Source organism: Atractosteus spatula, chromosome 8 (assembly GCF_055471065.1).
Source record: "Atractosteus spatula isolate fAtrSpa1 chromosome 8, fAtrSpa1.hap1, whole genome shotgun sequence".
NCBI classification, from domain to species: domain Eukaryota; kingdom Metazoa; phylum Chordata; class Actinopteri; order Semionotiformes; family Lepisosteidae; genus Atractosteus; species Atractosteus spatula.
The window spans coordinates 57,343,481-57,370,712 of record NC_142713.1 but is presented as its reverse complement, the minus strand read 5'-3'; the positions used below and the strand labels follow the sequence as shown (position 1 = coordinate 57,370,712).

At 40.6% G+C, this 27,232-nt stretch overlaps 1 protein-coding gene across 2 annotated transcripts in view; it reads right to left on the bottom strand.

Annotated features, from left to right (window-relative positions):
* Window positions 1-26,756, bottom strand: part of rassf8b (Ras association domain family member 8b) — a 63,770-nt gene extending 37,014 nt beyond the window's left edge. The window contains exon 1 of one of the 2 annotated variants that reach the window (XM_088923744.1): window positions 26,394-26,756. The gene's annotated coding sequence lies outside the window, so the exon portion shown is untranslated. Of the gene's footprint in view, window positions 1-1,606; window positions 1,771-26,393 lie in introns of those variants that run through there. The other variant, XM_088923745.1, reaches the window with a different exon arrangement.
* Window positions 26,757-27,232: the final 476 nt, after the last annotated feature.

Below are 27,232 nucleotides of genomic sequence, written 5' to 3'. Positions count from 1 at the left end.
CAGTTTTCAAGTTTTCTCACAACCCTTGAACTACTGTGCATGAACTTTAAATTACAGAAGGTTACAATTAAATCCTGGATTAAAAAAGGGCCAGAGGCTACTTAAGTCTTTGTTTGTTTCCTGCCAAACATTCACACTTCAGACGTCAGTTACAGGTTCCCAACATTATGTCTCTTGAAAATTCTCTCACTCAATACCAAAAGGTTAATAGGTTTATCTCTGCAAAAGCCTTTGCAGCTCGTTGAGTGAAGCCGCAGCGCTCTAAACACAACTTCTGTCGTTCTCGATTTTCCTTTCTCACCAAAACCAGATTCTGAGTGTTCCCAGGATTACAACCTTCAGGCTATGGGTGAAACAAGCTTCTTTTTGTAGGGGTATTGCCTAATCACCAGTGTTAAAAAAACTACTGTCTACTGAGCTGATATGATGAAAATTCTCTGCTCATACTTACTTATACTTAGAAGGCAGCAATCTAGAGAATTCCTACAAAATCTGTTTAGGATTCACATCAGAAAGAAACTTGGACTTACTGAGATGTTCTTTTTTCCCCAAAGAACTGGACTGATACTTGCCTGAAGTCATAGCATTACAGTTTAGTTATGTCTGGTGACACTAAGGACACACAGCATACTGACCTTTAAATACTGAAAGTGTTTCTAGTCTCTACTACAAACACAGCCTTGTGATAATTTCTGTTGTGACTTTCACACAGTCTGAATCAAGGATGCTGATAACCCATTCACCTAGGGAATGCAATTTCAATTAAATTCAAACAATGCCAGCTCTTGAGAAGTATAAACATATCAAAGCCGTCTACTAAGCGACAATCTAAAGCAGAATTACACAGGGAACACTTACAAGGAAAAATAGATTTTGGGGATAAAATTGTAATCTTTTTCCATTGTTTTCATAAGGCAATGCAAACACATTTTGGCTGTTACAAGCTTAAGGCACTTTTTTTGTTCAAACCAATAGGATCATTTATCATCAGCTAGATTTTAGAAGCACCCTGTACAATCTCCCCAATTAATTTTCTTCTCATTTCTGAGGAAATGTGCAGTCACATGTTTGAGCACGTTCAACACTGGAGTGCTAAATCCTTCCCATATCATTGCTATTAAAGTCTAGAAACTGGTAGCGTGTAACAGTCAAGTGTAAGACTGTGTAAGTGTAAAAAGTGTAAGTGTCCTGTTCTGTTTTTTTTTTATACATACACTTCAAAAGTCTGCTTTAACTGTAATCACACATACAGTAGGGAGCAAAAAAAAAAAGATTTTTTCCACTGATAAAACGCCGATGTCAGGAGATGCCCGAGTTGTGCTCAGAGGTCACAAGCCGTGGCACAAATGACGACGCACGAGTCGTAAAAAATAACAATATACAACTCAACACGCCCGCAACCTGCACCCCTCGTCATGCACGTCACAAAAATACTGAAATCGTCCGAACCGTGCTATGTGCGTGCAAGAATGGGGGTGGACTGATGCCAAATTCTGTGGTAGCTGTAGCCCCCCCAGCACTGTCCTGGAAATTCAATGCCATACTTGCTGCTGCAAGCAATGGAATAAAAAACAACAAACACCCACTGTAACCCGGGAAGCATTACCCTCAGGTCTTTCCTGGTTACACAACTCGGTGAAGGTGATGATGACGGGGAGGAGCCTCCAGCTGCGACGCTCCATCAGTCTCCATCAGGCATCGCTGCTGCCATGAGGTAAGCACCCAGGCATGCGTCACCAACGCGAGACCACCTCTCCAGGCGCGCACGGCCCGCCGGGGCCGAGAGTCACACAGCCCCTCGTCGAACAGGACGTCGGGAACAATATTGAAAAACAACTGCTTACATCGCAGCCTCGCGTCACAGAATGTCTCATCAGCAAAGCAGCGCAGTACACAGTATACAACTACCCCCTCAGAGAGACACTGGAACAGAATTAATGTAACCTTTCAGGCACTTTCTGAATGACATTTTCAGTTATTAATCAAGAACACAAAGAGTGGTTGGTACTGTATACAGCTGCAGCAAAGCTGCTCATTTCATACGGCAATGGTTCATAGCTTAAAGCACACATCAGCAGCGTGGTATTAGTAATGGGTTTAGTCCATACATTTAGAAATGTCATTCCTTTTAAGTTAACTGAAACCTGAGAACCTTTGACTTTAAAAAAAAATGGTATGTCATTGGCAACAACTTTTTAACAATATTACTACTATGTGGATGTATAAAAAGCATGCTGAAAAAGAGCTAGTTCAGATTGATGTTTTTTATTTCTGCCATCCATTAATGGAAATTCACTTCAAAGGCGTTTACCACCCACAATGCCAAATTAAAATTTACATTTACATTTAGAGCCCATCAGAAAAGAAGGATACAATTTTAAAAAGAACCCATTGCAAAAATGGAACTGCCTTGTATTACAAACTTAGTCTTTTCAGAGATTAAGAGCAGCCATCCTACTGAATTCCAACCCAGGACATGTACTATTTCCTGCTGTATTCAACTTTCCCCGGCATTTTTGCCGTTCTTCCTGAAACCTCCACTCTCCTTTCCACACGAAGCTCTGGTCCCTGAATCAGCCCTTCACAGACAATCAAATATGCATGTGCAACAACCACATCCCAGCTCACACCTCTCACCACGAGCCCACTGGATTATCTCGGGCATCGAGGGGAGAAAAAAAAAGACAGGCAACAGGCAACAGCAAGATCCCATTCCCTGTTGCCCAGCCCTGGAAACAACTTCAAACAGGCAGGAATGCCTTGTTTACACAGTAACTCTGGCCCAAGGCATCCTACACCGTCGCTTAGAACACAAATCGGATGTGTCATTCCATAGTCAAATCTCCTCTGTCAGGGCTAAATTTAGCGATACTTTCATTTCCCTCAGCCATTGGAACCCTGTCCATTGGATCACAGAGGATAAGAGAGGATAGGCATAGCCTCCCAAACAGCTTGGACTGTAGTTCTCAGAACTTCTATCTCACAATTAACATTAGCACTAAGCCTTAAGCCATGGTAGCTTAAGGTGTAGAAAATCAGTAAGTGTTAACCTGTAACTGGAGCGGCCCCAGATGCCAGTCTTCCAGCACTAACCTGATGTTGACTTGAAGTAATAATGGATAACCGTGTTTATCAACTCAAGGGTAAGACATCATGCACACATCAAATACTGCAACAGTGCAACAGAGGTGTTTTCTAAAAAAAAAAAGAGCAAAATAGTATTCATTGAGTTTAAAAACATTGTAATCAATATGTGCAATTGAAAAGAAAATAAATGATCTAATATTTTACAAATATGCTCTTTAGATATCTGTAAAGTTGGCCTATTCTGAGAGAGAAAAACACCTGGTGACTTATTACAGTGACAGCACTCCCACTGTCGATGGGTGTTATGTTTGGATATAGAAAGCTTACTGCAATAAAAACAAAAAAGCTAAAAGTTTATATAAACCACTCAAAAACAAAAATCACCAAACTAACCTTTATCTTTTGCATATCATTTAATCTGATTTTATCAGATCTAAGACACCAATTACCTTACTTCAAAAAACAAATACTTTAGCCAACTAGAATATTACTAAAGAAAATACATGATAAAGCCATGACTTTGTTGTTAAGGTTTAGATCTAGTTGTATTTTAAACACTCTGATGATCACTCCTAGGTGATTTAGTCCATTACACTTATTGTTCTTCCCTGAGGTTCATCAAAATGCGCCCCAGCCCTCGATGCCTGACTGCTGGAACTGAGTTTGTAGAAAAGGGGATTTGATGTTCAGTATAAAAATAGCGAAGTTCCTGCATTTAGCGAGCTCTCCCAGTAATTTGAAACAGGGAAAGAAGCTGACTGTTAATTCTGAAGCCAAGACTACAATGCAGGAGCACCTATAGCAGTGTGAGGTTTGCTGTTAACTTTTAGCTTCTGCTGGCAAAACCCAAACCCAAGCAGTGTGTAACAGACACCATTATAATTAGGAAGCAGTTCAGTGTGGAAAATGCTGGCATGATGAGACACAAACAGATTACTAGCATGAAATCAAGGATTTCAGCAAATTACAGGCTTTGGCAAGAAGAGAGAAAAAGCACACTTAATTTGACTTTCATGTTCCCAGACATAGGTAAATGGGTTATAATGACTGACTAAACTGACCACTTTCTTACAAATTTCTACTCAAATTTCTACACCATTTTAAAATTATTTTCTCCCTTGTCACAGAGAAGAAAAAGAAAAAAGTAAAAAAAAATAACACCCAGTTTGATTTGCATATACATACAGTCACAGAAACCCTCCAGGGAACTTAGTAGTAACTAATGCTAACTAAAACTAATAAGTAGTAACAATTTCTTTTATTGTTTAAAGCGCTGCACTTCAAGAAATAGTGACCAGCAGGAAAAAAACAAAGCGTAGTGATGCAATATTCCTGGGAAGGTCAGCCGATTCTTGAAAACGATCACTGTCCTTCTACTTGCCCCCCTTCCTAGGTTTTCTAAGCAGAAAATTGAAAAGAGGCATGTAGTGTGAATCTGGACACCTCATTCATCCAGTCTGAAGAAATGTATTAGTACAGCACAGACAAGCTAACGCACAACAATAACAGTAATACATTTCTCTGTATTTCCCAACCCCTCTTTTAAAAGGCATTTCTACCAGGAGCTAAGGCTCCTTTCTTTTAAGACCTAGGTTATAACACAAGAACCTGTTCCAAAATGCAGAACACAGTAGAAAACGTAAAACAAACATTGATCATCACAGATTAGGTCGCCTGAATTGTATGCATTATAAGCTTACACTTTAAACTGATATACTTCATCAAAGAATTGTAATCGTAACTACTTAGCTATTAGAAGCATCATACTTAATACAGTACAAGAACCGCAAATCCCTCACCGATCGTGTCATGCAGGGGATACTGCCTAATCAAGGTAATGGAGTAAGTAATTGCAGCATAACATTTTCATCTTCCTCATGAAGACCAGGTGCAAAAAGTTGCCACAAAATAACAACGAAAAACCCTTCTAGCACCTAGCAGCTGATTAGCAGGGAATGACATCCAATCTCACGCTGTTGTAGTTGGACTACTCAGGAGGCTACCAAGCAACAACTGAATAAACTAAGGTTTATTCCATGTTTAAGTAAAAGAAAAGAGACAACGTTTCAGCTGTGGAGCCTTTCAGTTAACTCCTCAAACTTAAACTAGTGCTACTTTTTCCACATAGTAACCCCCTCTTCGGCACTAAACAAATGTGGTTTAGATCCTTTAATCAGAACCATTCATTATCATTTATGTACAATGAAGTAAAAAAAGTACTAGCATATCTGGACCAGCAGCTCTTATTCCTTCTCTCCTAGAAAGGTAGAAAAAATTTTCATGACACACTTCAGGAGGACTCTAAACTTTGTCATTCTGAAATGCTTTGATCGCATATGAACATTTGTTTGAGGAAAGATGCATTCAACTGTACCCTAGATTGGGTTGTCATTTCACTAAACATCTCCTGAATAACTCAAGATGTCTACTTAACAACCAGGAGCTCTGTTTCTCTGAGAGCAATATATCTAGCAGTTAAATGACATGATTCAAAATTAAATACTACTTTAATTATCAGTTTAAACAAAGGTCAGCTGACTACTCTTTTCTGGTCCGTGTCTCACGCTCCCTAAGCAGCAGGCAAATGCAGTGTGTAAACCCAAAGAACATGTACTACTCACAAATTAAACCAATCAGTTAATCCTTAATCACAGAATATACAGGAGGTAATATCGTTTATTTATTATTTTTGTAAATGCCAGTATCACACATTTCAGGTTTGTTCATCAAATATCCAGAATGGGAAGTGTCCCTAACATGCATACAGAATATTATATGAAATATTTAATTCACCCTCCAAACACGAAATACGAGTATTTAAGAACATGTTAATATCCGAGTACTTCACATTGTGACGTGAAGAATATTCCACAGTAGACAACTGAAAGTGTCATACTTTAAGATACAGTTCATCTCTGCAGGTCCAAAGATAAAGAAAGAAAATCAGTAAGGCTCAAAGAACGTGAAAGAACTGTACAGCAATGGTCAATGACTAGGGAAAGCACTTTGTAAAGGTAAAACTGGGGGCTCCAGCCATGCCCAGTCAGACTGAGTGAGCGTTGAACATGAAGGGTGTGATCCAGAGCAGACTACCATCATGGGCGATGGAGAAATCTTCCTTCATTAGCACAAAGTGCTCACTGTGTAGAACAGAGAAGAAGACTTCTGTTTAGGCTGTCTGTCTAAAACCTTTGACCTTCCAGATGTTGAGTCACAGGCACTTCACCTATTCAAACAGGACTTGCCTGTGCAGCTCATCGAAAAAATTTAATCAGGTCAACCTGCGGATGAATTCCACTGTGCGTGATAAGGGCAGAAAAAATAACAGCCTTACTTCTTCAAAGAACCAACATATGCCGACATCAACGTTGGCTTAGAAAACGGATTCAAAGCAAAAACAGATCGGTATCCCTGACAATGAGCCCAGAGCAAAATGAAACAGCTTAATTACCTTCATGGACAGTATCATTTAAGAGCAATCTGCCCAGAGTCTTGGCTAAGGTTGCACCCTGGAAGGCGAAAACAGCTGGAATCAGCAAGCTGTCATCCACACATGCTGAACGCTTGTCCTGGCTGCATCTCCTTCCCACTGCACACGCTGTGCCTCTGCCAGCTGGGTTAGTCATGGCTCCCCAGCGACTTCCATGGAAATCGGTTTAGTGTGGCCACAGACCCTCTCAGTCCCAGAGCTCCTCACACTTGGCTGCCAACCCATTTTCAGAACTGGATGCAGGAGGATAGCAGCTTCTGGCACAGCGATGCCGTGGGGAAGTGGACGAGTCAAGAAAAACCTGAGAATCAAGCACTCTGCCTTTCCATCCGATCAGCAGGTCTGCTAAGCACGTGCAAGGTCTCGCGTACATTAAAATGAATGAACTGGCTTTCCAACCTCTGCATTTAGGAGGTCATTTATGTGGGAGATATCAGTCCAGAACCAGATAACCAGTCTTTCATCTGAGTTGATTTTTCACACAGGAATGATCGTTCTCTTTATCGTGAAAATCCACTGACGGCAGGCAGATTAGCTGCGATTGTTGCTCAATGCTGGAAGACTACAAACACGCAGCTTGTGTGTTGCTGATTACGCTTGTCCTTCGCTGCAGATGAAATGGCTACTTGGGGGATCCCAATCACAGGTGACTGGTAAGATCATACGAACAGAAGCTGTCCATCTAGCTCCTTTGCTTTTTCACTAGATAATAGAGTCTAAGAATTGATTTGTTTCTTTAAAGGAATACTTTATCGTCTGCTACTGTGGAAATCTGTATCTTTGGCTTCCCCCAAAGGCACAAGCAAAACATAAAAGACAAATAAAAACACAAAGTACATTAAATCATAACAGTAAATAATACATAAATAGGCAGTGGGGGGCACTACATTTACATAATTTCGCTGAGCAGCTTTATTGCACAAGGGACATTATTATAAATGTGTTTATTTGAACGTAGTGCTCTATACCATCTCCCTAATGGAACATTACACATTGAGAATGGAGCAGATGGGTGGAGTCAGCTGTGATGATGCTTGCTATTCTGAATTATTTTTCCTGCCATTTTCAACATCCTGTGATCAAGATGCTGGCTTCACCAGCAGGGCTGGGTAACCTGTTCCAGACCTCCACAACCTTTCTGTGTAAAGACGCACCTTCTGTTCTCAGTCTTAAATGCAGCTGGCATTTAAGACTGGTTTCACTACTACAGGTTTCACTACTGATTCTGAAGTTTCTGATGTTGGTGTACTCCGTCACCTCCATCTTCTCTTCAAGGCTAAAATGTTCAATTCTTTTAGCCTACCAGTGTAGGACCCTCCCACCTACATGTGACATGTAAAGGAATATAAGAGGTTAGAAAAAGAATGAATATTAACCAATACACTAAAAAATACCATTGCCAATTCACCATAATTTAACAATAGTTATCATAAAAAATGACTAAATAATGTTCATGGAGACGGAGGGCGACTGTTTCTGACAGACAAAATTTGAACTTAATAAAATGTTTAACTAAAAACATACAAAATACAAAGTGTGCTGTTTCCACTATTTAATTATAACTTTCAAAAAGCAACCATAAGGGGTTCTTAAAAGCAGTAATTTAAACCAGTCGTGCATTCAGCATTTTCAGGTTCGCATCCAAACCTCGCCACAGAAAATATTGTGCAGAAATTCATGTCGCATCATAAACCGTTAAAACGATGCCAATTTTTTCTGCTTAACCAAACAGACGTTATTAAGTGCTTGCTGAAAAATCCTGATTCTGCTTAAAAAGGTCTTTCACTTGGCGAAAAGTAAAATAGTGCAGGAACTCAAGATCATGACTTTCAGAGGACTGTGGCATGGTGGGGCCATGGTTAGTAGTCCTGCCTCACAGTGCTGGGGTCCTGGGTTCGGTGCTGGGTCGGACCTGGGGTGCTGTCTGTGGGGAGCTTGTATGTTCTCTCCCCAATGTTGGCATGGATTTTCTCCAGGTGCTCTAGATTCCTCTCATAGTCCAAAGATATAGTGGGAGATTAACTGGCTTCTGGGAAAACTGGTTCTGGCGAGTGTGTGCGCGTCTGTCTGGCCTGCAGCGGGCTAGCGGCCTATCCAGGGTCTGTCCTGCCTTAAACCCCTTGCCTGCCAGGATGGGCCCCGGCGTCTCCACAACCCCGTATTGTATAAAGCAGTTAGAACATGGATGGACGGATGGACTTCTGAAGGACAGTAACGGCTAAATCTAAATCTATTCGATTCTTTTCAAAAGAAAACGAAGTCCCCGGCCTCTTGAATTAAAATTGATTATTAAGATAAATGCAGAAATAAAAAACATATGGAGGCAAAAATCTGACTTCTTGGACCATTTCATTTAGAGGACAATTATTTTCTAAAATGTGTTGGTTTTTTTTTTTAAATGAACATAAGCCCAATGCAATTTCTCCGTTACTGTTAGAATGTTTTTACTTAAAATAATTCAGAACGCTTAAGAGGTCTGTGTAAACCCTGGAAAACATGAGTCATGGCCGAAACTGAGATCACTCAGGAAAAGCTCTATCTTCAGCTTAATAAACTATAGAAAAAATAACCACACAAATTCAACAGACCTTTTTTTAAAAATACTTTTAAGAGAGCTCAACAACACCAGAATAAGAAGAACGATCTACAGATTTTGACACAAGACCAATTTATTTAGAAAAGTTAATCTAAACAATAACTCAAAATACTTTATTTTGCATTAAATTGCATTAATTAAAAAGTGCATTTTTTTATAACATTTTCCAGAATGAAATGTGGACAACATGCTGGTTATTGGAACACAAGATTTGTCTTTCAAACTTGAACAGGTAAACAGTATTGTGGGGTACCGACATGGGAAAAACAAACAGGACAAGACACCTCAACCACGCCAACTTTAAACACCAGCCCTGTCCAACCATCTCTACAAGCAGCATGACCACGTTCCCCTTCACAGAATGCCAATACGGAACAGGGCTCACAGCGTGCTTCACAAAGTCTAATTCAATGCAGTTCTCAAGCGCACTAGTGCACCAGGTTTTAGGAAACTGTAGATCTGACAATAGCGAATTACTTGTCAAATTAAGGCATTTTAGCAAATACTGTACTTAAATGTACTTCGGGTATGTAATTTAATTGCTGAAGCTAGTTACAAGTAGGAACTCTTAATTAAAATTTCAGTTGATCAACATCAGTTGTTCTTAACTAGACACTTTCAAATGTACATTATACAAGATCTCCTACAGTCAAATTAACTTCCTTTTCCATTCAATATCATTTATGTATTAGAATGACAAATCGTTAATCTTTTGAAAATGTACAACAGCCATATCGTGAGTGTTTTACTGACTACAACCGATTGAAATATTTATTAAATCAGAACTTCACTCCTCCTGCCACTTGCCAATTTTAAACCCTCGTCTGGAGCGGCAGCTCTGTATTTGACAGAAGATCTTGTGTTAGCCCAGTGCAGAGTCAGGTTTACAATTAGCAGCTGCTGAGATTTTAATTTAATCCAAGCTGCAGGCATGTCTGCATGGTTAGCTCATTCAAGAAAACAAATAACCATATCTCATTAAAACTGAACCTGCCATCATTAAATAGCATTACAAAACTGAAACATGATCTCAGGGGGACTCCTCTTGGATGAAATAAATACTGTTTGGAAAAGTGAATTGCGCTCTGTATTCTCCTGCCTTAGAGCTACACACTACACGAGAGATAATCAGCCCAGGATGGGGATTAAAATAAATAGCCTTCTGACCTACAGGTGGTTCTGCTGCCTTTAAGTACCATCTGGCTGCCATTTGCATCAAATTCCCTTCTGCCAGAAAGGTTTCAGAGGCAACAATATGTTTTGAAACCTTTAACCCCAGTGAGTCTGAAAATAAGTGACAGCAGCAACACACTGTGCTTACAATTCAACTTCAAATGCTTTCTGTCCCAAGCACACTTCAGGAAAGGGAAATCCAACTATGAAAACCTTTTTTTCTTGCTCGCTCGCTCGCTTGCCAGTGGAAAAAACCCCCAAAACACTGCCTTCCCAAATCTGCATCAGGAGGATTCCCGACACTCTGCTGTACTCCCTTGATCTGTGAGTCATTAAGGAAAAATCACAACACTTCCAGGAAATGAACAACTGCATTAAAAGGTTCCAGCTGATGTGCCCTTAAGCACAGCATATCAGGAGACCGGGTGAGGCTGAGAGTCAGAGACACACTTGCTGTAGAAGGGAGCTGATTTATGCTGGAAGTCCTTTACACTCCTACAGTTAATGTTTTGCAGACTTCTCAAGTAATACCCACGGGGGGGTGGGGATCTACACAGAAGTCCCTTGCATTAACTGTGAGAAACTAATGAGCTCATAGGCTGTGCGGTTCAAGGTACAGCATTACACTGAAATACTCACATTCCTCTCTGACTGAAGGGGAGTTCACTAGTGGCACACAGGAAGATCATTAATCATTAATCATTACTTTTACTCGAGTATTTTTACATTTTTGTAACATTTTGTAATAGGAGGAGACAGCAATGGAAGCAGAACCGGAGATCATACCAGAAAGCATCGATGTTATATTTTGTTTGATCACTAACAAAGTTTTATTAAACAGTCGCAGGGAGCGATATAAAGAGCAAGACAATCAATCTGTAGATTTTATCATCAATATCACGTTCAATAAGCGATAATCCATTTCAGAGTCATGGTGGCCCAGAGCCTATCCTGGAAAGCACTGGGTGCAAGGCAGGACACACCCTGGACAGGACGCCAGTTCATCACAGAGAACACACAGACACACAGACACACAGACACACAGACACACAGACACACAGACACACAGACACACAGACACACAGACACACAGACACACAGACACACAGACACACAGACTAATTTTACAGAAGCCAGCTACCGTACCAGTAAGTTTTGGGGCTGTGGGAGGAAACTGGAGCACCTGGAGGAAACTCTGAGAGGACATGGGAAATTCACGCACACAGTGTCTGAGAAATTGGATCAGGGGACCCGATGCTGTAAGGTAGCAATGCTAATTACTGTGCCAACTTGCCGTCAGTCTGTGGATATATTACACATAATTTTGTAAAAATGAATATATTATTTTTGCACTTATTGCTAAATATCTATTTTTCCCCATTTAGATTTCTGTGCTCAAGGTATAGTGCACTCATTTGGACCGCATGCAGTTGAAGAAGGACACTGCCAAGGACACAGTGTTGAACGCACTAGAAAAGGACTGTCTTGCTCCACAGAGAACCACAACATACTTTGAGGCCACCTGCCACACTGCAGTGTAACTATATTAACATGGAATAAGTGAATCTCCTGTATGTAACAAGGAAGGTGGAGAGCATTTTAAAATGACTTCATTATAATAAAAAATAACGTTTTAAAAGTCTGAGGATCCTATATTCAGTCCTCATGAACAGAAACATAAGCAATAAGCTTGCAGGGGTCGAAACTCCTGTCAATGCCCTTCTACTCTCATAAGAGCCTACAAAACCCAGCATTGTTTATTTAGTATCAAGAAAAATCCAGGCACGCTGCCAATACTCTTAAATCTTGTTTTAGCTTCTTAAGTCTGAACTTAATCAACCCTTAACAGAAATGAACATTACAATCTTGCGGTACCAATGGAACTTATTGGGAGATGCTGTCAGATCTTCAATATTATATTTGAAAACACTCCGACTATAATAATCTAAGAAAGGTTACAAACAAGAAGGCCATTTGGCACACCCCACCAGTTTGTTTCTTAGTAGCTACTTACACTGAAAATATCTTCCTGAAAGAGGGAGGAGGGTATTGGTTTCAATAACACGATTCGGTAACTCGTTCCATACTCCCTTAATCCCCTGAGGAAAAAAAACACGCGACCAGTTCTCAGTTTTAAACCGACTTCCCTATAGTTTCCACTTGTGTGCTCTACTGCAGAGTACCGATACTGGAGAAGTCTACTCAGTCCACTCTGTCCGTACCTCTGAGGATTTTGAACACCTGAATCGGGCCTCCCTGTAGCCTTTTCAGGCCAAGATGAAAAGGGCTCAGCTCCCTTGGCCTGCCAGTTTATGAGATTCCTTTAAGACTGGGAATCGATCTGGTTGCTCGTCTTTGGACTGATTCCAGAGAAGTAATATGCTTATTGCAATATGGTGATCAAAGTCTATCGCAGTCCATCTTAACAATCTTGCAATCCATCAGTTTAAATTCTACTTTTCATTATATATCCTTCATTTCTTTTTGCCTTTTTAATTGCTTTCCTACATTGTTTATGAGATGTAACTAATCTGCCCACATAAACACAAAAGTCTTTCTCATGTGCAGGTTCTTCAGGGTCCAAGGTCCCTATCTTATATTTAAAGTTGCTTTTGTATTGTCAGTTTGCAATGCGCAATCTTGACTTTCGTCTAAATCTTTTTGAATTTCCTTTACAGCTTCTATTGTTTGTTAGTCCTATTTCAGTGCCATTGATATAAAAGGAGCACTGGTCCCATAATGACCCATGAGCTGCTCTCCTAATCACATAACTCCAATCTGAGCTTTCATCCGTATGTTCCGAAGGGCCAACATGCACAAGGGTTTAGTCCAGAGAACCATCGCGAAGCCCAGAAAGCAGAGGCCACCTTTGAACACGTTTCCATTGAAAAGCTCGTTTCATGTTTCAGTAAGTTTACATTCACTGGAGCTGCAGCAACGACCCCCTCGTATCAACACAATAGGCCCTTTCCCTATTGTTTCTATTGTTTGTTAGTCCTATTTCAGTGCCACTTGCAAACTTCCCTACTTTACCAGCTATGCCACAATCTAAATTATTGATATAAAAGGAGCACTGGTCCCATAATGACCCATGAGCTGCTCTCCTAATCACATAACTCCAATCTGAGCTTTCATCCGTATGTTCCGAAGGGCCAACATGCACAAGGGTTTAGTCCAGAGAACCATCGCGAACACCCAAATTTGCATATCACAAAGAACACCCCTAAATTGCCACTTAATTTACTAACATATATATTGCATTATGGTTCAAATACATTAAGTAACCCTCCCTTATATGATCATTAAAGTCCTGATGCATTGGTTTTAAGTTAATTCAAATAATACTGATGAACTGAAAGAAACTAATGTAATCACATACGTACAGTATATCAGCTAAAATAATCAGAAATCCTTCCTCTGCATTTTCCTGTATGATAAGCACGCCCCACTGTATAGAAACTGACAACAAAACTGTCAAGAGAGCCTGTGAAGTAGTCTCCCGCCTGTCAGTCTGCACGCCGCTAACCGGGAGTGCTGTTACAGTATCTAAACGAGAGCATGCTGACATACAGATACTGAGGCAGGGGGCAGGGGGCAGGTGAGGCTCGCTCACTAACTAGATTCATCTCATCATAATCGCAGCCTGGTGCGCCGCTCGTTTGAAAGTTGCAGTCAACAACCCTCAGCTCGGTGCCGTCCTGCTAGCCTAAGCGAAGGTTAAATGTTCCATTTTGTTCATTGCCTAAAATGTTAATAATTACATCAACGAAATAGCACTTTAAGTAACGAGCATATAAGCATATACATTTAGAACTGAAATAAAATATTTGGGGCAGTAAACACATCAGGCTGGTCCACTGGAGAGAAAAAAACTGACTATCCCCCCTTTTCAGTATTAATATTTTTTTAGTATTAAAGCACAATGTTTTTTGATGCCTTTGTTCACAGGAAAGGATGCAATGTAGTGCCAAGAGTCCCAAGCACCTGTTATTGCTCCTCCAGCACTTCTGCAGAAAGCCCAGAAAGCAGAGGCCACCTTTGAACACGTTTCCATTGAAAAGCTCGTTTCATGTTTCAGTAAGTTTACATTCACTGGAGCTGCAGCAACGACCCCCTCGTATCAACACAATAGGCCCTTTCCCTAACATCAAATGCAAGCTGTGTATGGCTCGGGTGTTACGAATCTAACAGCTACCCCCTAAAAACAATAAAAAAGGAAAATAACACAATATCGTTACATAATATCTCAGTTTCCTCATTTCCTTTCAGATCCTGTGCTTGTTCACTCACTGGTACTTCAACACGGCTCAGGACCTGCATTAAGAATATGTGAGTGACTCCTCCTTTTTTTCTCCAGAATGTCTTCAGAACTAGGGAGAGCCAGAGTTATTAAACATCACCTCTGGCCTCCGTCAGCACATTTTTCAAACGCAGAGAGAAGGCTGAGCCCTCCCTTTATTGTATGTTCTGAGGGTAATCTGTGATTGAGAATTTTTCTACAATTTTATGTCAATGAAAACCAAGAATAATAGGAAAATAAAGTTCAAGTAGCTGCATGACCATCATGCGTAGGCTGCAAAGGAACAGGTAAAGGTTTATTCCATGCCGAAAAGAAAAGAGACAACATTTCTGTTGCGGTGTCTTCTTCAAGTGTGAGGTGCACCTTAAGATGGTTCCAAGGCCAAAACGTTGAGACTTTTCTTTTCAGCATAGAATTAACCTTTACCTGTTCCATAATAGGAAAATGCTGACAAATGCCAAGGGTTCAGAAAACAATCACGTAAACTGAGAAATAATAACTACTTTACCACCCTCTAAATAATACTTAAGAACTTTCAGCAAAGACTTCACCTTGAGAGACCTTGGAATACACTCAAAAATGCACATTTAGAAAAAAAAGGTTGGCCAATTTAAACATATACGTGTGTGTGACTGCCTGCCCACTCGTTACCAGTGGGAGTGCCGTGGCAACCCTTTCAGTGGCCTCTCGCAAGCAGTGACTCGCACTTTCCCAGCTATGCACATTTAATTTGGAGCGTTTCAGCAGCCCAGCGGATGGGATTCCTTCTTCGGTCCCGTTGTTTCACTACTCCAGGAGACTGGAGCATGAAGCCTTGTCAGCACGACCCAGAGCCACGCTCACTCCAGGACCGCACACCCAGCCCTTGGAGACACCCTGAGCATCACAGGGTCCTACGGCGAGTTAGAACCACAAACAAAACAACTGTAAACCATCGAACCACAAACTGGAGACCCCAACCCCATCTGTAAACATCATAAACCCTTACGTGATCAGATCACAACCAACCAGAGAACACACCCACCACCATTAACTATAACTGTCACCTGTCACCCTGTATCCTATTACCTGACCTGTATACAGTACCATCAGTCTATAACCGTTAACCACCTGACGCTTTCACTTACACAACCAGATGTTCACTTATTAGCCCCTGGGGGATTATTGTTAACCGTGTTTGCTTTCCCAGGACAGGCCAGGAATCCATTATCCAGGCAAGAGATCGAGGGATCGTTGCCTTGCCACCACTTCCATGAAACCCAAGGCCTTAGCCAGTGCTTGATCACAAACCCTTGCCCACAGACCTCCAAGTCATGGGAACCCTCACAGCTGCCGTACTGTATATAATAGAATTACATTACAAAGGAACATTCTGCCTTCCTCAGTCTCCATAGGGACCGGACGCCCTGACAACTCAAGCCCCCTTCTGGGGTTTGTAACCAGATAACTGTTCACCATATAGAGAGACAAGGTTAGTTTGGTGAACCATCTGTAGAATCAGTAATAGCCGAATCTTTAAATAACCAGTTATATGACCTTTTTTACAGGACACTGCCTCCCTCACCTTCATTCATCTTTTAGGATTATCAACAGCTTTACCTCTAGGATTTTCAACCGATTTAACCTTGAGAATCGCTAGGAGACTAGTAGTGACAGTCAAAACCTTAAAGGGGAACTAACTGCAGTCTCAATTTCTCCGACCAGTTATTCAATCTCAGTAACAAAATAAATTAATTGACATTAGGGATAGAATTGACAAATTTTAAATTAAGCACAAAATCGCCAACTTTGTGATAGCACTGCAAGTCGCCATGTTTCGCAACGCATCGCATTTGAGTTCCCACAAAATGCGATGTGATGCAGCCCTTCCTGATCAAGTCTCCGTAATGACTAATGTAACACGAATAAATACAGGTTATATATCAGAATTTTCACTGCAGAAATGTTCAAACGTGATCTGCATGCAGAGTTAACAAATAAGTAGAATATGTCAGCTGAACCGTCTCAAAACCGAAAGCAATATTGCCCTTGGATTAAAAGAGATGCATTTACAAGCCTGCTTGTTTACAATGTCATAGGGTCGCACGCATCACTGGACGCTTCTTTGCCTTATTCTGAATCACAGAACATAGCACTGCGCACATCTGGAAATGTTGCCTATTTTGTGATGTAAATTGGAATCTTTACAAGTTACCGTGTACATTTTTCTTTTGCCGCAGTTTGAAACGCACTCATCATATTTCCGACCCCAAAATATGAACACAGCATTGCAATTCCCCCTTTAAGACAACTGATCCCGTTTGGCCAGGGATGTTAAATGTAACTCTTACCCACACACCTGACACAGCAGAAGGTGTGCTATTAGATTTTCCCCGAAGTCTTCCAGTTCACCAACGGAAGCCTTTTGTCCAGCCTAGTGGATAACTGGTACAGCTTCCATCTGAGAGCTACTACTCCATACTAACCAGGGGGCGAGACCGGAGCTCCTTACCATCAGAGCTAACCCAGTGAGGAAAGCAGACCTAAATAAAGGGGGTGGGGCTCTGTGGCTAAGAATCTGCGCCTGTGGCTGGAAGGTTGCAGGTTTGAATCCCACAGCGGAGAAATCCTACTCCGTTGGGCCCCTGAGCAAGGCCCTTAACCCCAATTATAAATTGGGGCGCCGATTATAAATGGCTGACCCTGCGCTCTGACCCCCAGCTTCTCTCCCTGTCTGTGTCTCATGGAGAGCAAGCTGGGGTCTGCGAAAAGACAAATTCCTAATGCAAGAAATCGTATACGGCCAATAAAGTGATCTGATCTTATCTTAACCGCTGCTCCTCCCCTCCTGGTCTTCCCTTTACTAACCACACAGAAGACAACCCACTCCTTGAGACGAAACCTGTCTAGCCTTTGGTAACTGATGGACAACCAGAGTCCTAACCAGAGACTGATGTAGCTGAGCTCCGTCATGACCATTGTTGTTTGTGGGCGTTTTGTGCGCGTCTCCATCTCAACCATATTGAACAAGACAAGCTTCAGCTGCAGCAGGCAGGGTGCTGCATGGCTCACTCATACAACCATGTGCTCTTAATCCACATTTGCCCCAGTCCACATCCCCCCCCACAATGATAGGTATACACCGTGGTATGTGGGCACTTGACAAATATTATAGCTAAGAATATCACACTGATCTCCAGCTGACTTGCTTTACACCTGCACATACAGTATGCGTTTTCCACCCCAATTAGCTGCATTAGAAGAAAAAAAGAAATAAACTGACTTTCCCTGACTGATGTATTGAACATGCAATGAAGATCATTTACACATTAAAAGAGTTTATACAAATTAACAGAATCTACAATATGGGGCTCACAGCCTTATATGAAAGAATATATTTTAAGGATTACTGTAAAATAGGAAAAATACAGCTGTGAATTAAAACTAAAACCACTTTATACAAAACATAAAAAAGCAACATAACAAATGTAATCAACAAGAGAGCTGGACAGATATTAGGGAATCCATTTTATTAGGTGTGCAGAATGGGAAAATAACATTTAGCACGAAAAGTGACAAAGGGTCCAAATTATACAACATCTACAAACAACAGCTGTCAAACACGTGACTTCTGAGAAAAAAAACATTCCAAAAATTACTAACAGATGTATAAAGTTTCTCGTATTGTGAGAAAGGCCTTCAAGCAAATTGTAAATCACCTGTGCAGTATACTGGAATCTAGAGCACTTCTCTGTTTTCATAGATAATCATTTAAGGTTTTAGAAATGAGAAATAAAATGAGAGAATGAGAACTTAGTAATGTACTTACAGCTTAGTGCAATTTGCATGATTCTTTCTTCATAATTCACAGCATGAAAGAAATAAAAGATCTGCATTATGGAGTAGTGGATACAGTTCTGTACTTGTAACTAGAACGTTGTGTGTTCCAAAACTGGAGCACTGCTGGTGTACCCTTGAATCACAGGACAGGCTGTTTTCCTTCGTATGTTCTTAATATATCCAGCTACAGAATAAAAAAAACACAGCAAGGAACGTGTAATATACCTGAATTACACAGTACATTTCCAATGCCTAAATGTCAAGAAAGATATTAAAAGGGAAGGTTAAGCCTTAAATGACAAGTCATTCTGTAAGATCTACGTTTCTGATAAATAGCACTAAAGTTTAAACACAAAAAACACACTCTGTATTAACCGATTCATTCATAAACCATGTAGTACTCACTTTAGTTTGGACAGTTTTTTTTTCATATTACAACAAAATGCAGATTTTTAGGCAACCCACCAAGAACCTGCTTTTGTCAGAGTAGGAATCTTCCGAATTAACCTCCTGGGGACTGTGGAAGATTTTTCAGGGTGAAACCTTTGCATTTTCCTGACATTATATGAAGTAAGTGCTTATTGATTCACAGTTGATAAAGTAGGTTACAATGCAAGGAGAAGAGAATATTGCAATGAAATACTAAGAGAGGGTATTAATTAGCCCTGCTATCTACAGGTATCTTCAGCACTGTTTAGAGCCATTCAGTAATCCCTTACATTAAGGCAGTGAACTTGCAGGGGAGATCCTGATACAAGGATGATCGCCATGTCTTTATGATCCATTTCTTCAAGTGGCTTTGTGCAAAACTAAGACAAATGGTCAGCACGTTCATCTGGCAACTCTAATTTCACTTATACTAATCATAGATAAAGCTCATACAAATAATGCATATCCTACCCACTGACAACAAACCCATTCACCAATATATTAAAATTCACTGTAAACTAACCACAAAATAAACTGCATCATCAGGACAAACAGAAGTATACGGCTATATTTATTTGCCTGTGGACCTCTAAAAATCCCTACTGGATGTGAAAACATGTTACTTGGAATAACACCATTTTCTATGTGCTAAATTTTATACGATTAATATAAAGGCAGAACACTAACATTGTATGCAATTACGAGGTATTGAATCAAGTGCTTTGATTCAATACACCAATCCTGTTTTACAAAGTGAATGTTTATTTGTTTTTGCACTATCTTGTGCCAACTCAAGTCTCCCTGAGATAAGAATCTAACAGGAAATCAACAAAGACCTGGCACTGCGTTGCCCCAACTTTATCACTTATCCAGTCCCCCAAAATTAACACCGGATATTGTTCTTTTCAACATAAAACAATAGGGTCTGTTAAAAAAGTGAAAGATTACATAATGCTGTCTGCATGAAAGGACACCCTCTTCGCTGCCTGCATACTGATGATTTACTGCTATAAAACAATCATTTCTCCTTTACTGTCAGGAGTGTATTAATATTGAAAAATGTTTAAGAGTGCGAGCTGGAATAATTCTTCACTGTCCCGGAGAATACATTTTTTCAAATCAAAACTATAAAAAGCTAATCTTTTTTAATAAACCGACCAGGAATCAAAACCATCCATATTAATTATCTTTTGCTAGAATTAGTTTTTAAAGCACAGTAGTTCTGCTGAAAAGTTCTTTACCCACAGTGTGAAATGGAATTTCTAGGAGTTCAACCAATTAAATCTGATCTCATTAGGAAGCTATTACAATTGATGATCCTTCACATTGGTGTCAGTACTAGAGTCCAACCCTAACAGACTCTTGAATCTAAAATATGTTAAAAATGCAAATCCTAAACAGTTGTTTTCTAGTAAACTAAAACCAAAGCATTCCAAACAACACTATGCACAAGTGACACAAAATGGTCAAATTCAATGATGCATTAGCATTCCAAGTCTGCAGCTCCTGAATTCCTATGGAAGCAAGTTACCAGGGAGCTGGTGTAGTAAAGGTGCAGGACTCTCTGGAATGCTGTAGGAGGTAATGGTATAACTTCTTCTCAGGGAAATAAAAGATGATTAACTGCTCAAATAATGGTGTTAAAATGTCCATTGTCACGTTTAGACATTCCACAGCCCTAAATATCAAAGAAACCTTCATGCATGTTTCTATAGGTACTGATAGCATCAGAGATGTGCATTCCAACCTAGTCAAGCCTGAGTCTTTGGATCCATTTGGGAGGTTATCTCTGAAAAGATAAAGCCATTTCAAAGCTTGGCTTGATTCACAGAGACTGATTAGCATCTTCAGCGTGATTTTGGACAACCTAAAGTTACTTCGAACTCTCTTAACATCTGGAGTTAAACTGAAGAATGTTTTAAGACTGACCCATTTACCATTTTTATGCTTTTAAAGCTTAAACCGCTGCTTATTTGAGAGTAATGGGTAAAAGTACCAGTTTAGAAACAAGAATCTGTGCTGCTGCTGCTGCTGCTTTTTAAAGTTCCATTTCCTAAAGAGAATAACATTTGAAAATAGCTCTTCAGATCCAGCTGAAGGAAATAAGAGAGAAATAAGAGTTTGTTGCAACATTGTTCTTCATGACACGATGTCACCATCATTCACTGCAGACTGCTAACTGCAGCTTTAACTCACTCAGCACAGATGAAAAATCAAACAGGTTTTTCATCCCCGTTTCTGTCTGCTGCACCTCTGGATCACCAGGATATGCAAATAAATAGCACACTTTGGAAATCTGTAAGGAAATGGAAAGGCCAAGATCTTTAAATATGTTAATCCCGGATACATATTTAGAAGACAGGAGCAGGAATTAAAAAGGTTTGTAACCTCAGACACCCTACTGTTTGTCGCTACAGGCCACAGGGTCAAGACATACTGCACATCATCAAATTACAGAGCCGGGTGGGGAGGCTATCCTAATTTACTCATCTTTCAACCCAGGATGCCCGTCTTCAAATCCCAGTTTAATCCTAAATTAGATAATCCCCTCAGGATGCCCCAGATCAATCCCCAAAACAACAAAACAATTCCCACTATTTTGTCCTGGAAGTCAGAAGCTAACCGATTGACACACACACACACACACACACACACACACACACACACACAGGAAATGGTGGCACTTTTGCTGACAGATGTCAGTGTCACTGTCCTGGATCTCTAATGGAGCATTAATTTTTAAAAGATTAAACAATGGAAACACTCTGCAATTCTTAACCCCTCCCCCCGCATGTCATCAAGTTTATTTTCTGCTGGATTACATCATGGATATGACTTCATCAGGAAAGATGAAAGCTATGAATAGCTAAAGAACGGTGCTTTAAAATGCTTAACATGTTATTACATCATCTCGTCTTCTACAAAAAATATTTTGTTGGTTAAAATGCATTTTCTTGAATTAAATGATGTCATAGAAACTAAATCCAAGCTCAAACCATAGAGATGCAGTTTCTGGGGAAAAAACAAATCAAAAACAAAAACTACTTTATGTAACCAAGGAGAATCCCTGAATGTAAGATTGTAGAAGAGCAACCCATATGGGTAATTTAATTAGTTTTACAAACTTCACTTAATGCAAAATAACTCATTTCATAGATGAGCAGTAATCAAGCAGTTTTATGTAAAAAGAAAATTCTTGATCACTGAAAACTACAACATTAAGGACTTCATTCCATTTTACCAACAGAATTTTACACATAACCTTTGTTTTGTATGACTCAGCATTTGAAACGTTTAGATTTGAAGTTGAGTATAGGTAGCCTGATATTGGATATTTAGAATTTTAACATTTAACTTGGGCAGTATTATATTTTATGTCAGTATTAAAGCCCTAGATTCAGAACTTTTGTCTGTGACATTTTTAGGACTTAATACTAATGTATAATGTCCTAAACTACCAAACATCCAGGATACCTACTCAACTAGATGTCTTAAGAAGGCCAGGTCCATTCTCAAGAACCCCAGTCATCCCAGTCACAAACTGTTTTCTCTCCTACCGTCTGGTAAACGGTACCGAAACATTCGGTCCAAATCCAGCAGATTACAGATAAGCTTCTACCTCCAGGCAGTAAGACTGCTACAGTAAATAGCCAACCTGCAGCTTCTATAGTAAATCACCTGTAATGGCTATATGGACATTGTTTTCATTGTATTCAGCATACTGCACTACTTGTATATATTGCATACACCATGGACACATAGCAGCTCTATTCATATTGAGTTTTATTCCATTTTTATTACATTATCCGTTATTATGTAACCTTAATTTTGTGATTTTTTTTATTTTTGTGATTCTTGTTTTTTGTGAGCTCGCAGAAAAGACATTTCATTGCCAGCAACTACCGCTGCACGCTGTATTGTTGTGCATTTGATAAATAAACTTTGATTTGATATAATGATATGAATGAATAATAATGACCGTCCATGAGAATAATGCGCTAGAAGAAAGAACCACATTCCACAAACTCATTGATAGTGGAACCAACTGCTTTCCTGCAGCTGATTCCTTCCTTTGCTTTCAAATCTGTACAGGTTACTACTCAGCTAGAGACACGTACATTACCATTAGCTATGACAGGTCTCCTCACTTAGCCAAACACAGCCTTTTGCATAGAGTCCAATTCCTCCCTTCATAAACATATTAGGACAGGTGTAAAACTAAAACTGGTCATGTCATAGCCTCTGAAAGTAAAAAGAAAAACAGATTTCAATAACTCAAATTCAGGGTGTACTAGAACCACACATTGCTTCTTTTCTATGTGAACAAGAAATAGACATTTGTTTGTTTAGATGCAACATGGGCCCTTGCTGATATGGGCTGATACAAATCCTAGGAACATAAAGCAAACATCCCAGCAAAAACATAAAGCACTCCATTTAGAAACACCCAGTAGAGGACTGCAGTATTAAACTGGTTATTCCAGTTGATAATGACACAGCCTAACAACTGATCTATTATTTTATATATAACCATGTATATTATTCTATGAGATGCAGCTGTTCAAGTCAGTATCTGCATGTTGGAGACCGAAAAAAGTAGATTTGCAGATTCTGATTAACAGTTCTAGACTTTTCACAATCGGAATCTGTGAAACTCATGGGAAGAGTTGACAACTACACTTACGAAAGAGCTGCTGGTCAGATTGAGATATTGCACCTTTTACACAGAGATGTGCAAATTGCAGGATAAATTAGGGAAGATAGAATAATAAACACTTCAATTTACATGGTGTTTTCCATCTCGAAGGATGCCAAAACTCCTTATATACAGGAGAAGAGGGAACCCACGCCAACCACCAGTGAGGTACAGCGCTCACTGGCGTCTCTCACCACCCCAGCAGCCCCAGTCCGTGGCAGACGAGTGAGAAACTGCTGCATCTATTAAAACCCGACAGGTGAGGTTATTCAGTCTGACTAGCACTGCTCGCGCACTCGAAATCTTTCCACTTCCGAGCTGCAGCTGTCGCAAACGGCACCTGGGACACGAAACGCGTCAGGAACACGGAGACCCAGCCGCGCGGCGTGTATTCCTCGGACCTGTCCCGCCTGGAGTCCCAGTCGGCCGCAGTGAAGGCCCCCTGAGGAGCACCTCGAGTTGCCACAGGAGGCGCCCTTGCCGAAGAGGCCCCTCACCAGGCCCTTCCTCGCGGGCGCCAGGGCCAAGCACGCTTTCACATCTGGATGGCACCGCACACCAGAATATTACAGCCTTTGTTCTCTGGCCATGATTTTCATTTACAGTCTGCCTTTGAAGTCTCACCACTAGGGAGTCAACAACAGCTGAAGAACATGTGTCAGAGCACAACACTATCACACAGCTAGGGGGAGTGGGGAGTGCTTTGCTAATCTTGAACATGAGTAGGTATTATAACTCTCTCTCTTTATTGATGCCCCCTCCTGCCACAGTAATATCCACAGAGATTAGCGGAGTTATAAATGCAGATGGGTTGGACTGTTTTTACTTCACATTACTTAAACAGAAGTAAAGCAGTACAGCTGGTGCCAACCCCAATGCTATTACAGAAGAAAGATTTTTTTTTAAAGATGTCAAACAGCTCGTGCTGCGCCTCACAATGAACCCTTTTAGAGCACCAGACTAAAATTCACATCTGCACTGTTCGCACGTACAAAAAGGAGCAGGGGACAGAAAAAAAAACATCGCTGATAAATTATTTGCTAAGTAGATGCTCTTCCAGTGGTGTGCTACACTAATATTCCCACCCCCCACGTCTTGTTTTTCTGTATCCTATCAAACACAAAGAGAATGACATAATTGTTACTTAGTATTCTTCTGCAGGCTCAACACTAGCAGCAAAACGACCCTGTTTTCTTAAACAGTTCAGTTCAAATGACGCCTTTTGTGATTAAACTACAACCTTTACTCCAAAACCACATATGAAGGGTTTATAATGTAGTTCCAAACAGTGGATTACATACTGAAAAGGAAACCAAAGAGCAGATTTAATCACTTAAAACGTTTAACACGATAAGCCTAGGGTTCTTCTATAGCAAGTGTTCCCTTCTCATCTGTACTCTTGAATGGGTTACATGCGTGAGGACTAAAAAAAAAGGTGTGTAAATCGTCATATCCAATACTATTCCACTTCACGAAGCTCACGTTTTGTGCTCGTTTCTCAGCTTGCTTACCTTTGTTAAATACTAATGAAAGGTGACAAGACAAATGGCACTGATTACACCCAGGCACACAGTTCCCTCCGTGTGGCTGTGCTAATGCTCTTCTATCAAGGCTGGGGAGAACAATTCCTTCTATTCAGTCGTTTTATGTGCTGAGATTTCTTTGTTTTTGCCAAACCACAAAGGTTTAATGTTCGCAAATGAGTACAAGGTGGAAAAGATCTCAACACAGCGAGTCTGCTGAACTAGATTTGAACCAAGGCCACCGGAGGTAAAAAAAAAACAGCAACTCGATTTATCTGAAACAGCACCAGCACGTTGAGGTATTAAAAAGACTAGACCCGCCAACTTCAAGTACTCTAGTGCGGGAAAGTTTTTACTTCTAAGCAATAAAACGCGCCGTGAAATTAGTGCAGGAGTGCGGTGGTATATTCCTTTACTTCAACCAGAAAAGGAGTTATAAGGGGGGAAATCATTTTTATTACTACTCTTTAGTTTTATTTTGCTACCTATTAAATTTCACACAAAACCCTACTGCTATCGTCTTCAGTTGATCGCTTGCTGGCAGTACGCAGTGTATTATGAGCTATGGATTGCTCCTGTTGATTATACACGGCGCAGCGGCAGAAATGCTGCCAGACACAAATCTGCGGTCTTTCTCCACCGACAAGCAAGGAAAGCGGACAAGGTAATTCACCCAGAATTGCAACAACTACCTCTAAACCAGGCGGTGTTAACTGGATTTCACAAGAACTCTGAACGGGCAGTTAGAAAACCAATTATGCCAACCAGCCAAAGAATATCGTTAAGGGGTTAATAAGGTTTGTTTCGGGCTCGTGTAAAATATCGAGAAATCAATTAAAACAAGTGTTATCAAGTCATACTTGTGTAGACACAATAAAGAGTCCTGAAACGAGCAATGAACTACAGAGTGGAATTAAACACGATGCAGAAAAACCATTACGCAGCACTGGCGATAGCGTAAACAAAGTTGGAAGTCTAATTGCAACACAACTCCCGAGTTCAGTCCGATCAGGAAAGTAAACCAGAGAGGGGAGAAAAAAAAATTCTGTAATAATTCACAGGCCTATGAAAACACTTCACCTTACTAAAACTTGAATGAATGCACCTTTCTCGTTGATCAAACATAGCAAACACGGGGGAATATACAAGTAACGCAGACAACACGTCCTATCCCTAACTATTTTGACAAATAGTTTCCGTGGAACTACTTCAACATGGATTTCATGAAATAATCGTAATGGAACAACCAAACAAGACAACGGAAAACAAACCCCTCTTACCTTCCTCCGGGTCGTTCTGAAGAAAAATAAATCTTTTACTCGGTGTAGTTAAACTTGCTTTCCGGCTCGGCTCGAGTGAAGTGCAGGAGATTTCGCTTTTGGCATGAAATCTGCAAGTCTTACATACTTCTTCACCGCACCACCCCCAAGAGCAAGGGGGGGGGGGGGGGGGGTAAAAAAAAAAAAGACAACCCCAGTGCAACAAAGCCAGGAGCACGCTAAAGCCAAGGAAAATAAATTGAAACCAGTCGACGAAGATGCTGTCTGGCGAAATCGCTCACAGGACGCGAACTGCTCTTGCCCGTGCGCTGCTGCGGACAGCGCGACTCGCCCGGGCTCCGCTCCTGCTGTAAATACCTTGTAACGGAACTGGGACGGCGCGCTGCATGGTGGGACATTTTAAAGCCGCACCAGTCTCCCGATCCACGCCGCCTTCAAGAATTTCTCCTCTGGACGAAGAAAGTATCCCCGTGTGGCTGTCCGTCAGAACCCCCCCCTCCCCCCCCCGGAATGATGTGCATTAACGTCTTATATACAATTCTGCAAGTCTACATGTGTAGGGGGGTTGAAATGTTGTTGGTTTTTTTTTCCGGTTTTGCGATCGTACTTTGTTGGGACGAAATCTTGTTTCTTGGAGATGCTTTTTTAGAAGTCTGATATGCTATTGTATGATACACTCTGTTTAATATAACGACGTGCAGAGAATATATATATTTATCTCATTCTATGTTTGTTGATGACACGTGACTGCCCAAACGATCCTGGAAACAGCAGAGGTGTAGCTGGCAGTGCTCCCAATCTTTCTGTTCTGGGGGCTGTGGTGGTCGCAAAGGGAATTT